This window comes from Mastacembelus armatus, chromosome 9 (assembly GCF_900324485.2).
Source record: "Mastacembelus armatus chromosome 9, fMasArm1.2, whole genome shotgun sequence".
NCBI lineage: Eukaryota > Metazoa > Chordata > Actinopteri > Synbranchiformes > Mastacembelidae > Mastacembelus > Mastacembelus armatus.
This window is the reverse complement of record NC_046641.1, coordinates 10,078,272-10,092,871: the sequence shown is the minus strand read 5'-3', so window position 1 is coordinate 10,092,871 and position 14,600 is coordinate 10,078,272. Positions and strand designations below refer to the sequence as shown.

The window sequence follows — 14,600 nt, the reverse complement described above, 5'->3', positions numbered from 1 at the left end:
GCTTGCCCACACACACACAGCAGAGGGCAACCAGCTGTGAGGTTCTTGAGTAACCCCACAGGCAGTCACTCATCCTCACAACTCTGCAGATTATTCGCGCTCGTTCTCACCGTCACTCACGCACACAGAACTGTGCAGAGATGCTCACTGTAGAATGACTAATCTGCCAGGATTGAACAATATTAAAAAAAAAAAAAAAAAAACCTAAAAGGACCTCATCACCAGCTGCTATTGCAAAGGTCTGCAGATGTTAAGCCAGTGATAGACCTGCTGGTTTTATATTTGCCAATCCTCTCAGAAGGACATTTGCAAAAGACTATATATCTGCTGTATTGACCATTGCAACAGAGACAGTGATAGAAAATACACTCCTCATCAGGGGTAGTCGGGACTTCAAGCATGTGGACAGAAGGTGCTGGGGATTTACCTACCAACCCCTGCCACAAATTCATACTCTAGTCACATATTTTATTTCTCCATTTTCCTTATTTTCCCTCCCATTCATGTTCATGTACAGTATTTTTACATTTAAACTTCTTTCGGATCTTACACACCCGTAATCCACTTACACAGTGCTGTCATTTATGTTGCCTGATTATTCTTTTTATCAACAGTGTAATGGACATTTTCTTCACTCCCCAGTTCTGTTGAGTTTGTGCTCCCCCTTCTTTCAATTGTGACATGGTGACTTCTTCATGGGATATCAGCAGATTGGAAAGAACAGGAAAAACCTCCAGTTATTTCAAGATGGTCACCCACACTGCCTTGTAATGGCTGCATCTAATGGCACTCTAATCACTTCCTTTACCATCTACAGTTCACGAAACATCAATCACGAATCATGATTATAAAATCAGGCTGCTCATTAATTACAGTTTCATGATTCGAATGTGGCATTGAGATGCAGAGTTTGGGACATGCTCTAATTCACAGATTACTATTCCCTTATTGAAATCTGATTAGGGGAGTAGTTGGAAACACCTGTTTGTGTGCAGACAGGACTACTCATGAAGCTTGAAGTCCTAACCACCACTGCATTTGCACAAAACCACATCCATTTTCATATAGTACAGACTTCTGCTGTCTTTTCCCTTAGGATGTTTACCCTCAATTTACTCTCCTTTTCAAAAAGCTATTTAGCTTTACTTCTAGAGGCGTGCAATCTTTTTAGTCAGCATAACAGGCATGTGACAATACCAGCTGAAATATTTCTTTACTGTTGAACAAAAGGAAGGGCTTAAAACCTTCCCTCTGAAACCAATTACCACAAATGCTGTGGAGTCACAGCGTTCCTGCTGAGTGGGTACTTCTCCTTTAGGACATTCATGCCAAGGTAGTTTAGGTTTTTTTCACCTAAGGAGCAAATCAGTGTTTAAGAAACAAACTTACTTCAACTAAAGTGTAAGTGGCATACATGACTCAATGGTGAACCAGTAGGACAAAAGATAAGGAAGGAGTTTGGATGGTAAATACAAGTAATGCAAGACTGGAAAACATTTTGACAGCAGTGTGGGGAATCACAATAAAAGAAGAAAAAAAAAAATCACAGGGGCCAAAATGAGCAGCAAGGAGAAACTGAAGAGGTAACATAAAATGACGACTATTACAGAAAAGGAAATGCTGGGAGGTTCACACAACAGGGAGCATGCACATTTCTCACTTTCCTGGAGCATCTTTCTAAACTACTTGCATTTGGGAAGCAAAACAGGGTAACTGCTAGGCCAGACAGGGGGCACCACAGCAGGGAGGAGCCACTCTGCTTCCTGGCACCGACAGCTCTGCAGAGTCACGACAAAACCCAAAGCACATAGCAGACAGGGAGAGGTCTGTGTGTGTGTGTGTGTGTGTGTGTGTGTGTGTTCATGTCCATATGTGTGTGTGCGTGCATGTTCTTATATTACAATAGTCAGACCCCAGGACACGACAGCTGTCCCTTTTATGTGTGCTCATGTATGAGGCTTGTTCAGGGTTGTGTCTGTCAGCAAGTTATGACTTCAGTCGCTGAGTTCAGTCCAACACAACAGATCTCATCCTCACCGACTTGAATGCAACAGAAAAACAAACAGTAATTCGCCCACATCTCTCAAACAAAAAAGCGACAATAAAATAGTAGCTGATGCTTGAGTGCACTCCATAATAAAGCACATTTTCTTTAAGCCAAAGTATTCCTCTTACACTCAGAATTGAAATAACCAAGTCCTTCAGGGTTCAGAGAAAAGTTACATGGGAAATGCAGTATGTGCAGAAGCATGTGCACCAGCAGCTGGTCACACCGATCTGTATCTGGGGAAATAAGTGATGACTGAAGCTGTAGTCTATATAGCTCTATGCTTGTGTAAACACCATAACCACACTGCTCTCGGTGTGACACACAAATGTACAGTCTGTATTTTCTTTCCTTCTATTTCTACACACACGCATGCACATACGCGCAATAAACAAACACAACCAGGCGGCACTTCCATCCATGCCTGAATCTCCTGTTTTGGCATGTCTGCACCACCGAACCCTGGAGTGTGCACCATCTGCCTGCTCATTACTCACCACACATCACATCGCACACACACACATATGTATACACGCACATGTACATCGCAACACCAGTGAAACACACATACATGCGCACATTTCAGCCATAAACACTGCATGACATGACTGACAGTCGAGTGCCTCTGCAAGCCTCCCCTCTGCCATGATGCTTCTACTACTGCAGTCTTATCACTGGAAGTAATGGGAAGAGGTGCAAGATCTGTCAGAGCTGGAAGTAGCAGGGTGGCCCCGACAAGAACAGACGAATATGGAGAAGAGTGGAAAGATTGACATTTATTTTCATGGTGTATAACTCAAGCTTGTGACATTAACTTGAGATATCATCAATATCAATTTAAAGAAAAAAAAAATCAGCAGCCTCTGCATACAATTACAGGAATCAACCACAATCTCTATCCAACCATGAAACAAGTAAACTCACTGCAAGTCACTTTGTACGTGTGGAACAATGATTTTTTCATTCTTTTCCCCCTTTGGCTAATTATGCTTGCTATCATTGCTTTCACTTCTCATCAGTTCCCTTTCTCCTTGCTCTCTTTCTCATTTGCTTTATTGTAACTGGTAGCATCCCATCGCTTTTCATCAGTTTAAAATTTCAGTTCACTGGCTGTGGGACATAACAAGAAAATGTCAGCACATTATTTGGCTTTGTGTGTATGTCTGTGCCTGGCATTACTCTCAATGTGAGGATCAAAGCCTGTTTACAAGGTTTGGGGAAATCACAAAAATTAAATGAAACATGAACATTTTCACTGTTGTGCAGAAATTGTAAATGTTCAAGTCAGTCTCTAGAACTGTTTGGCCTAGAGTACCCTAGAACAGCTAAAAGACCTATTATAGTTCTCAGTTTCTGCAGTGCAGCCTAAAATAAGGAGAACCTCTTTCAAAGGTTCTAAGAACTATGTTCCTCTGGTATGAAAGTGCCTCATGTTATGCTCAGTGCTGAAGCATGCCTCGTGCCCCCCTCCCACCCCCCGTCAACAGCTCTGCTCCCCCGCAGGGGTCCCACCCCATCACTTGCATCCCTCACTATTGGAACCACTGGGTTAAATTTCAGTTATAGGCAAGTAGCAGTTCCTAGTTAAGAGTAAGGAAATGAACAGAAACCAAAGTTCCCATGAGGAATTAAAACATCAAAATGTCAATCGCCCTTTTGAGGGCTAAAACCTGATTTTAGGGTTAATCTAAGTTCTCTATTTGTGAGGTCTTTGTGATGAAATAAGGTACAACAGCACAGCACATGGACCTTTATAATGATGTAAAAAAAAAAAAAAAATGCCACTGGCATTAATTACAGCTATGATGATGATCAAGATGACATAAAACAACAACAGCCAAACAGGCGGTTCAAACGGGTTCAAACAAAACAGAAATTAAATACAAGGAAAAACATATCAAAGTAAGCACACCAGAAATGATGAAATGAAAAGGGTGGACAGACAGCGAGAGAGATGAGAGAATTAAATCAGGGCAGAAGATGGTTAAAGAGATGCACTCACATACAAAGGGCATGGTCTTGGTAGAAGCTGATCTGCACCACTGGCTGCACCCAATACACACATAGGCACACACAGACACACAAGGAGATAGGTCAGGCACAGCATACACCTCCAGGGAGAATAACTGCTTCCTCTGGATCTATAGATGAGGTTCATCTCACTGCTACTTTTGTTTTTCTCTCTCCTCCTCTTCATTTATCCTTCCTTGACTTTGCTTGCTTCATCATTTGCTACCTGTACTACTATCACCCTCCTGTCTGTGCCATTGAAGTGCCCAACGCCCTTGTCGCCCCTTTGTCTACTTCCCCCTTTGAGCCGTCTGTGTCTTCACAGAGCTTTTGTTTCAGCCCAATTGCCAAATTGCATTCAGCATCTCAAAGACAAAAGAGAAGGCAAAACTAAAACTCTTTCAACCTTTAAAGGATTGACTAAACGGAACCTGTACTTACCTCTCCGAATCACTCGCAGTGATTTGAGAATCTGTTACTGTCGATACACACACGCACACGCGCACAGAAGTACTCTGTATGTAGAATGTGTCTTTTGCTGGTAAAGTTGCAACATCTTTTGCAAAAATCTACATCTGACATTTTAATGAAACATATTTTTCCCTAATCAGTGCTTCCTTACTGAAAGTAGATCTAATTATTTTATTTCATGTAGTTTAATGCTATAACTCACTGAAGTGTCCATTTCAGCCCTGTAACACTGCTTTATGGTGGTGTCATTTAGTTTATCATTTTCTGTCATCTTTTGCTATCTCTCTAGATCTTTCTATTATGTCAGTAACAGGAGAAGTACAAGGTCAAGTAAAATTTATCTATCACTATAACCGGTTTCCAGTCTTTTCCTCTTTCAGAACCACACACAGTACTGCACACAATTACACACAAGTACCCCTCAAATTACATTACAGGTCTTCCCATATAGGTATAAAGCCTAAGTTTAAGATTTAGATTTAAGTTGCTCAACATTATATACACTGGCTTCAAAAAGCATTTTCACATTTTACACATTGTAGATTTAATTTTAAATGAACAAAACTACTATTGTTGCCATAATATTGTTCAGTTCATTATAACATTACTCACAATGGAGTCACATAATAGTTTTATCAAATTTTCAAAAAAAAAAAAAAAAAAAATCAGCTTATAATACTGAAGTAGTCCATGAAGAAAGTTTTACCTATCAGCCGTCTGACTGAATTCTTTGCTCACCTCTAAATCACACACTGTTCCCTTTGGTGAGTTTGTATCACATTACTGCAGATGCATCGTGACTTGGCTTGGTACATCATCTCAGCTCACCCAAGCACTAATAACACTCCATACTTTTCTATTCCACCAAAGAGCATAAGATTCAGCAGGGACAGGAATTTTGATGTGCGAGTCAAATCCTTTCTCTTATCTTTGCTGTATGATGTTTTTGTATCTGAGGCCAAATATTTGACCCACAGCATCCGTACACTGGCTACATACAAATAACTTGCATATATTATATAAACAGCATTTATATATTCTAACGTTATTCTTAGGTACAAAAAAACTGAAATGAAAAACACTAACTGAAGGACTGAAGCAGTCAGAGCACTACCACAGGGCAGATGGACATGGATGGAGATTTAACTGAGTATAAAAAACTTGGGGAAGTGGGGAGGTGGGGAAAAAAAAAAAATCTGTGACTGGACTGACTGAATAAAAATGTAACATAAAAAATGTAAAGACCTCAAAATGTAAAAACCTCAAAATATAAATTAAGAATGACAAAAATAATGTTTGTGCTGGCATGCGGTCACTGGAGAACACAAATTTCTTGTTTCTGTTGAACAACTGTATAAAACTGGGGGCTATAAGAACGACAACTGGCTTTCAATTGTGTGGCGACTAATTTCGGCAATTCTTACCTGCTAAGTCCAGTTTATTGCCACTCGAAAGAGCTTGGTATGACATCAGAGACACAAAATAAACTTACATATAAGCACATACCACAACAGAAATAAACACAGGTCCAGAAATGCAGAAAATGTTACAAAAGATGCTTTTAAAACTTTTGAAGTAGGATAGGCTTTTCCATGAATACCCCGGGATTCTTCACCCACACAGTGCGTCATCACAGCAGCCCACAATGCAGACCTAAGTGACTGTAGTAGCAAACGTTACAAGTCTCACCTAGTGACTCATCCTCCTCTTTCATTATAAACACCCACATGTATGTTCATACCACCGCGCGCGCACACACACACACACACACACACACACACACACACACACACACACACACACACACACACACACACACACACACACACACACACACTACACTAACCACTGAGAGCTCATTGGTCTCATAAAACCTACCCTAGTGAATTAATCCAAAAAATGTAAAACAGAGAGCTTTCATTATGAAAACTGTCATTTCCTTTGGCTCCAAAAGTTTAATGATTAAGACATTCTTCTTTCTCATCTTGTCCAAAACACATACAGCAGCTCTGCAGTACAAGACAACACTGTCCATCGCACCTACAACTAATCAGTTAGGCTAGTCTGGGACAATTCATCAAAACAATTCCAAAGTACTGTGTTAGATGAACAAAACCAATTTAGGTGAGCGCCCTAATAGGAATTCAGGGAGCTAGAAGGCAACTATTGCTCTGCAACCATATAATGTTAATAAACATTACAACTCAATAATGAAAGGCTTGGACAATTGTGTTAGCTATATTATTTTGTCACATGGTACAGTATATTTACTTGTCATCTACCAGTACAACCCTTCACCCAGCTATTAAATGATGTGTTCTGTTGGTGTCCAAATAAGAAGTTAAGATAAAACAAGTTTCCTAATAAGAAAGCAGGATCATACTGACATTTTATGATGCTCAGTTTCACCACCTTTCGTCACCATACGGGCTATCAACTTTATGGACACAGCACTGGGGGATAAATAACCATCAGAATGCAAAGACAATAAATGATCATGAGCAGCAGGAGAGATTTTAATAAAGCAGATGAAAAGATAGAAAGACGGAAGAACAGATGGCTGGTGGAAAATAACATTCCCAGTTTCCAGACGATGACTGACATTTCGGTGTCTCTGTTAAACAATAATAAAAAAGCTGAGTGAAGACGCTATCTCTTGCTCTCGCAACAGACAGTACATGATCACAGATTTCAGTCACAGAACTGTCTAATGGGTGCATCTTATCACTGCATGCTAGTCAGGTCTTGATGGAAATAGTTTTCATAGTTCTCCTGGGTTGTACTGCCATATTTATAGGCAGATGCATCAAAGTTAATAGCAATATGATATCAAACTCACCACTGATTCTGTGGAGCTCATGGATGAGAGGGTGTGTCAATAATCCAGTGTCTCTCACAACAATAGAGTCAGAGGACTGAAAGGGACAGAGAGGTAATGGGCAATGTGTGTGTGTTTGTCTGTGTCCTAAAATGTCACTCATGTCAGCTGGTGTGTCAACAGCAATGTATACAGCATTGGGAATGAGAGTCCTTGTCTAAGCCTCAGACGTCACCAGAGCGAGGTCAGCACACGCAAGTTTAGACATAAGAATACAACCTTCTTCACACTTCTTTGTTCAGAATTTTACAATCAGCAATACCCTTCAACTACTTTGGTATCTGTCCTTGAGATGGAGAAAGAAGAGAAACATTGAGAGAGGGAGATAAGAGTGAAAAATGAAGTCTAGAAAAGGGACAGTGATACAAATACATCTGGAATGAAAGGGACAGGAAACAAGGAAAGAAATGACATGAAATGAAAAGTAATTCCATCACATGGCAGGTCTTTTTATAGAGACTACAGCCTGTGGTCATAATCATCACTTAGAAATAGCAGGCACCTGTTGGAGGTGGAGACACCAGCACAGCACAGAACAGAGTGACAGGCCTCCAGAGAGAACTGGGACAGAAGACAAACCACTACAGATATTCCCCCAGGGATAGCCCCAACCAAAACACCAGTGTTATCCATGAATGTTGTTACTGATATGGCAACTGTTCAATATGTAATCATCTTAAAAGAATATTAAATAAACACCTGTTTTACAATTACTTACTTTTGTATACACGGGGATCTTATATGGTAAACCAGTTCCGGAGAAGATGTATCTCAGAATGTATATAATGCAAATCGACTTGGTGAGGCACAAAAATATGAAGAAAAAAGAAAATGCAGTTGCTTGATAACTGAGTTAAGTCCGTCTTGGTTGATGTTATTTAATGAAACAAAATGTGTGTAAAGTTATTATTCAAGTCTTCAAAAAAAATTTAATAAAATGACACACCGTGCTGTCATCCATAGCAAACTTCATAGAACACACAAACTTCAAGGGTATTAGCTCATATAATCAACATAAAAATATCAGTTTGTTATCTACTCAATACCTACAGCATAACGCTGATGGCTAACTAACTGGCCACTAATAGCTAACTCACATTTTACTGTCTCTTTAAAACAGTTCCCAGTCCTCAGAATCTGCATTGCTAAGCAATAGCTAAATAGTAAGGGGCCAGCAACGATCTTTTGGTTTTTTTTTTTCATATCAAGAGAAAAAATAAATTAAAAGAAAGATGAAGTGAAGTCTGTTCAGGAAAATTATATTTTGTGAAAAAAGTGGGGGAAAAGACACTTTCCTGTAAAAAATGAGCCCATAGTTTTTTTGAGCAAGCAGGTTATTATGGCAAACAGCAATGTATTATAGATAGGCAACATCTAATGACTATATTAATTATAACAGAACAGGTAGAAATTAGGCTCCATAATATACAGTAGTGCTGCACAATATTGGAATAAAATTCCATTGCAATATGTTTTTTTTGTAGATTGTGATTTTTAAAAAAAGGACGAAAATACGTGTTTTTTTGGTCAACACTTTTTCTGGTGCTAAAATTCCATAAAACTGACATTGTTTTTCCTTTTGCAACTAAACCTTCATTTTCAAATATTTTATTTTCTCTCTTCAGTTACAATTCTTACACATATTTTGTACTTCTTTTTTCATGGCAAATGGTACACACATTATCTTGCTTTCCTGTCTACTTTTTAATTAATTTTATTTTAGTACATATCATGCAACTGAAGCAATTCCTTGTAGAGCATACTGTATCCAGGATGAATTACATAAAAATGTCACTTCATTACTGTAAAGTTCATTAACGTAGCACTGTAGATTTGTTCAATATCTTCTTTTAATGAGGGGACACCAGGCAGTCAGTAAAAAGAGCTTATCCATTGTTTGGTGAACAAACGTGTGGAGAAGAAAATTGCAGACCTGCATTGAGAATTCCCTCACATGAAAGACGCTCTGATATAGAGGAGAGAAGGAGTCACAAGTGAACCTCAACTTCTTGGTCAAAAAAAAACCTAGACAAGATGGATATGGAGATAAAGAGAAAAACACATACTGTGTTATAATCAATCAATAAATATTGTGTATACCAAATATGCTCTCCAGCTTTAACAAACTGACAAAAAAAGTACAGTGTGCATTTGTGTTATTGTGCTCATAATAGAGCTTTGCACTGCACTAAAGTCTATTTTGCCGAATTACCTCATATCTTCATTTTACTGCCACCTTAAAGCGCTCTGGTTTGCTTTCATTGCAAAGAAATCCCAAGTCCCATACAATGACTTAAATCGACTGATAAGTGGTCAAATAACTTACTCAGATGAATGATCTTCTAGTTGGTACGCTAAGGACACAAAATGAGCAAACTATTTTTGATAGACTTTATATCAAAGAGGAAAGACAGCAGTGAAGCTGTGAGAGTCTGGCTGCTATACTACTTAGGACACAGTCCAAGACATGGAATTAGACCTGACACCACACTGAGACTGGCCGCTGGTGTGAATGAGAACACTTGCTTGTTTATGTAATCATACACAAATCCCTCTGTGTAATGAATAACTGCACAAATACGGGCTGCTTGTACGAAGACATGTATGCATTTGGCATTTAAATTTAAAATAGACCAGCGGTAGTCTTCTTTGATTGTGCTCCTCTCTGATTCTACATCCCTCTGTGATAAAAGTCAGAAATTACAAATTATTACATTTGAATAAACATGAGATAAACTACACCCCACGTGTTATTTTTCCTACCTGTCTTTAAATGTAATCACTTGCTGAAAGAAAAAAAAAAGAAAGAATAGGAAAAGGGGATAATATAAACAAGCTAGTCCAGTTTATTTTACAACACACAGATAGAACAGCAAAATAACACAAAAACATAAATGACTCACAAAAAAATATTTTCCTATTCTTCACAAGCCCACAAACACACACACAGGAGGTTTTAAATTTTTAAACGCTTGACACTGCAGCCTGACTGTCAGCTATTTTGATAAACAATACCGAGGTGACGTTACAACCGCATTTCAGGATAAATGCACCTTCACATTTTCATATTCATTACGATTACTTAACCTTACCTATCTAGAGCATCTGATTTATGCATGAATGATGTCTCATAACAATAACATGTTTTAAAGCTATCACGTAAGTGCCTATTAATCACAGACACAGGTTGCAGACTCTGCAGAAAGCACTGCAGACAGTGGCCATGGTTGGAAATTAATGGAAGGGAACTTATCTCATCCATCTCGCCAGCCAAAAATCTGTCTGATCATATCCTGCCAGTTCCCCTTTTCCTCTTTTCAAAAAACAGCTTTGCACCAGCAGGTGGCACTGAGTCCCTTCCAAGTGCCAGTAAAGTTCACATTGATAGAAAACATCACTTTTCTCTTTCTCTCTTTTCTTGCCCTGAGTTCCTCTGCCGACAAGCTAAGCTGACCATCAGCTGATCCCCCACAGACAACATCCCAGAATGCAAGCACAGTAATATAAAGAGTGATGTTCCTGTTTGTCATTTTCCCAGCTGTGGATAACACTTTGCTAATGTGATGATCATGTGCCAGAATGATGATGAACTTGCAGCTTCACAGAGACACCCACTTAAACAGCACTTATGAACTGATGTGATCTTTCACACACTAAATGGGAATCATGATTGCGAACACCTGAATTAAGTCTGTAACTTGCAATTCATCTAATGTACCAGATTCAGAAGGTCTATAAAATAAATTTTGCAGGCATGGAGAGCAAAAAATATTTATTTTCTCTTCTCTTTAAATGTTTTCCTAAAGTACATACCATTGTGCCACTGCTGTTTCAAGAGAGCAATTTCAATAAAAAAAAAAAAAAGCAGTGAACTTTTATATCATGACGAACTGTAAGTGTCAATTCTAAAACAATGACTGAGTAATAAGAGTGGATGAAGCATACCTTTAAACCCTTACGATGTGCAATATTGCCACTGGCTGGCAACAAAACACTTATTGTCTCACTGAAGCACCACTTTATGTGTGAGAGGTAGATACATATTCATCCATAACCCAGACCTCATTAATTCCATATTGAAAAGAAAGAGTAACACTACATGGCTTAATTCTGTGTAGTTCAACAGTGTCACTGAATATGTGCTTCATGAGAAATTATACAGATCAGTACCTTCACATTCAGACTTGATGTGAAAAATGTGTGTCTCTAACTGTGCTCAGCCACGATGAGGTGCATCCTTCCACCTTGTTTTTTAGGACAGCAGCAGTCATGACTTCAGGCTGTCTGGCTATCTTTTCCATGTTGGGTACCAAGCCAAGCAAAAGAATCTAATAGTAGTTTGAGGTGAGTCAGCCTAAATCTCTTTAATCACCTTGCAAGAAAACTCAATTTGCCAGATTACCTTAATCTGCTGTTGTTAACTTGTATGTTTCAGGCCAATAATAATAGAAAAACAGGATTGGAAGTCAACCAGCTCTCACTTGTAATCTTTAAATTGAAAAGAAAAACAAAAATCCTTTGCACTGCACTCTTCTTGTTGCATTGCAAAATTTGTTGCATTAATAATAATGGAATTTGTCTCCTTGCCACATTGTGCATGACATATGTTTTATTCATTACAATATGCTCTAAGCATCATAAAGTATCATCTTTTGCTGTAGTATAATCTATAAATATTAGTGGAGTAAATTCCTGTCCTACATCTAACCCTAGAGTCAGACAAACATTTACAGTTGCCTTGAGCAAACCGAATCCCACTGTGGAACCTGGTAGGCTTCCACATAAGCCCTGTTAATTAATCAGTGGTATCAAGAACACGAAAACCAAACAGTGCAGATATACAAAACATCCACAGGGTGAAGGCTTCCTGTAGGCAAAGGTATGAGTGAACAAACATGCCTAACCTTAATCACCCAATCCAATACATGACCCACACCATCAGTCATTAGACAAAACAAAGGCAAATATTAAGATATTGATGCTGAGTTTGGTACTTGGTTTGGTGCAGCAGTACTCATTTGTATTGGTCCATCTGAACTGGTCAGTTTTTCACAGCATCCTCACTGTAGTTATAATTGGCAACTTCCACTCTCACTCAGTCATATTGCAGATCAGGTCCATTTTCTTCAATAACGACCAAATTGTGCAGGAATGACTAAAACAGGCCAACTGGAACACACATGAGGTGGGTGTTTAAATAAATGGCTTACCCTTGCAACTATTTTTCCAACTCACACTCCACCCCAGTTCTGTATCAACCACTCTTTCTGTCTCTTTCACTCTCCTTGGATCAATACAGTGGCTTTTCAGATGATTACAATGACTCCCCAGGAAACTCCATAAAGACGTTCCCTGAGGTCAAAAGGCTTAGATCTACTAAATGCTTGTAAAAAAGTTGAATGTACTAACAAGGAGAACAAAGATGTATGGTGTCCTTAAATTATTAAAGCATTTTGGTTTGATTAGATGGAATGTGTGTCAGTAGCAAGAAAGGTCATACATGTTTCATTACAGGCCTGGGAAATGACTTGACTTTCCTATTTCTATTTTCATTTTGCATGACCTTGTTAAAAATTTTGAAATGTTTATGAGTTATGGTAGTTTATATTGTACCACCAAACATGGTGGTAAAAATATAACTGCATTTCTAGGAAGCAGAATATTAGCTGATATTAGCTGATATCAGGTCGCTTTTTATCTGCCACCTGATGCCTTAATCAGACAAATCAGCAGCTCCAGGGAGCACAAAAATCTTTAGACTTCATTTACAGAAACAATACAGAACACAAACCACTGTCAGGGCATTTTGGAGTTTGGTTTATGCGCAGCAATGTCAAACTTAAATGAGGTATCAGGACGACAATGAGTAAATCAGCTTATTTCAAATTCTTGTGTGGGTTTTAGGTACAATGGGCCACATACATATTTAATAACATGGATATTTATAAGAAAGTGCACAGGCAAATCACACTCTAGGAGCAAATTTAGAACTGTGAAGATGTGAGGCACACATCCAAACCGGAGCCAAGCTTCAATTTTGACCTTAATGGACTGCAGGAACACTTATGATTCACTGACCATTGGGACAGATTGAGCTATGCTACAGGGAAGCTTATTTGCAAATATTCAATATCTACTCACCACTGAGGAAGTGGAATCTACATTGACATGCAAATGATCACTGTTTGATTAGCATGAGAAATAGGGAAAATATCCCACTGCCTTTGGTCACCATGTGTTGTTTTGTCCAGAAAGAATGACCACAGTCCACCTGTGCCATATTATTGTCTGTGTGTCTGCATGGGTTTGTCCTTCCTTTCATCTTTGCATCTGACCCACTTGTAAAAACTGTCATAGCTCACTTGCTGGGTTGCTAAATTTTCAGAGCATCTGGGTTGGACGTTGAAGGAGGATAGACTAAGTAGCAGACACAAAGGCTTTGTCTGAGCTTTTAAAGAAGAAAGTTACACTGTCACTTAAAGAACACAAACATGTATCTTTTTCCAGATATTCAACAAATATCACAAAGCCGTCTATTGTTAGATGCTGTCTGTAAACTGACCACCGTCTGGACACAACACATGCACATCCTCTTCCTATGCTGAGCCAACATTTGGTCTAACTCGACTCTGAGATCACTCTGTGTGAGAGGGCAACATTAAGAGTTAGAAAGCTAATTCCCTGGCTCCATCTATTGATTCCTAGGCTGACCATACCTGCTCTCATTACTCTGGCTGCTAACCGTGTCTTCCAATGCTTTGGCCTTGTTTTCCAAATGTACTGTGCGCGTTCGACCATTGCATGTTGCTGTTTTTACAGAAATGAGGAGGAGGAGTTATATCAGCGCCACATTACTCTTCCTAAATTGCACTCCTGACTTATTTATCAGTCTGTACTGTTGTTCTTAACCTTGCTTACAATAACACACAGGGCTCAGACTAGTGAGTGTGTGGGTGTGCATGTCTGTGTATACCTTAGTTGCATGTGCTTTTGAGTGTGACACTGTATAATGGGGCTGACTTGAGACTGGAGAGGACAACACTGGAGGGTAACACAATGTCACAGTGCAGAGCTCCAATCTTGCAGTACAGAGACTGCCCTTCTGACAGGCTGTGATATGTTTTGGATTTGTCCTCAGAAAGCTCCTGTGATGGAAAACTGCCATTATCAGATAAGCTAAGGCCACAATGAGAA

The 14,600-nt window shown here is 39.1% G+C and overlaps 1 protein-coding gene across 1 annotated transcript in view; it reads right to left on the bottom strand.

Moving 5' to 3' along the window:
- Positions 1-14,600, bottom strand: part of mctp1a (multiple C2 domains, transmembrane 1a) — a 120,145-nt gene that overhangs the window by 103,082 nt on the left and 2,463 nt on the right. The gene's annotated exons all lie outside the window — the stretch shown is intronic.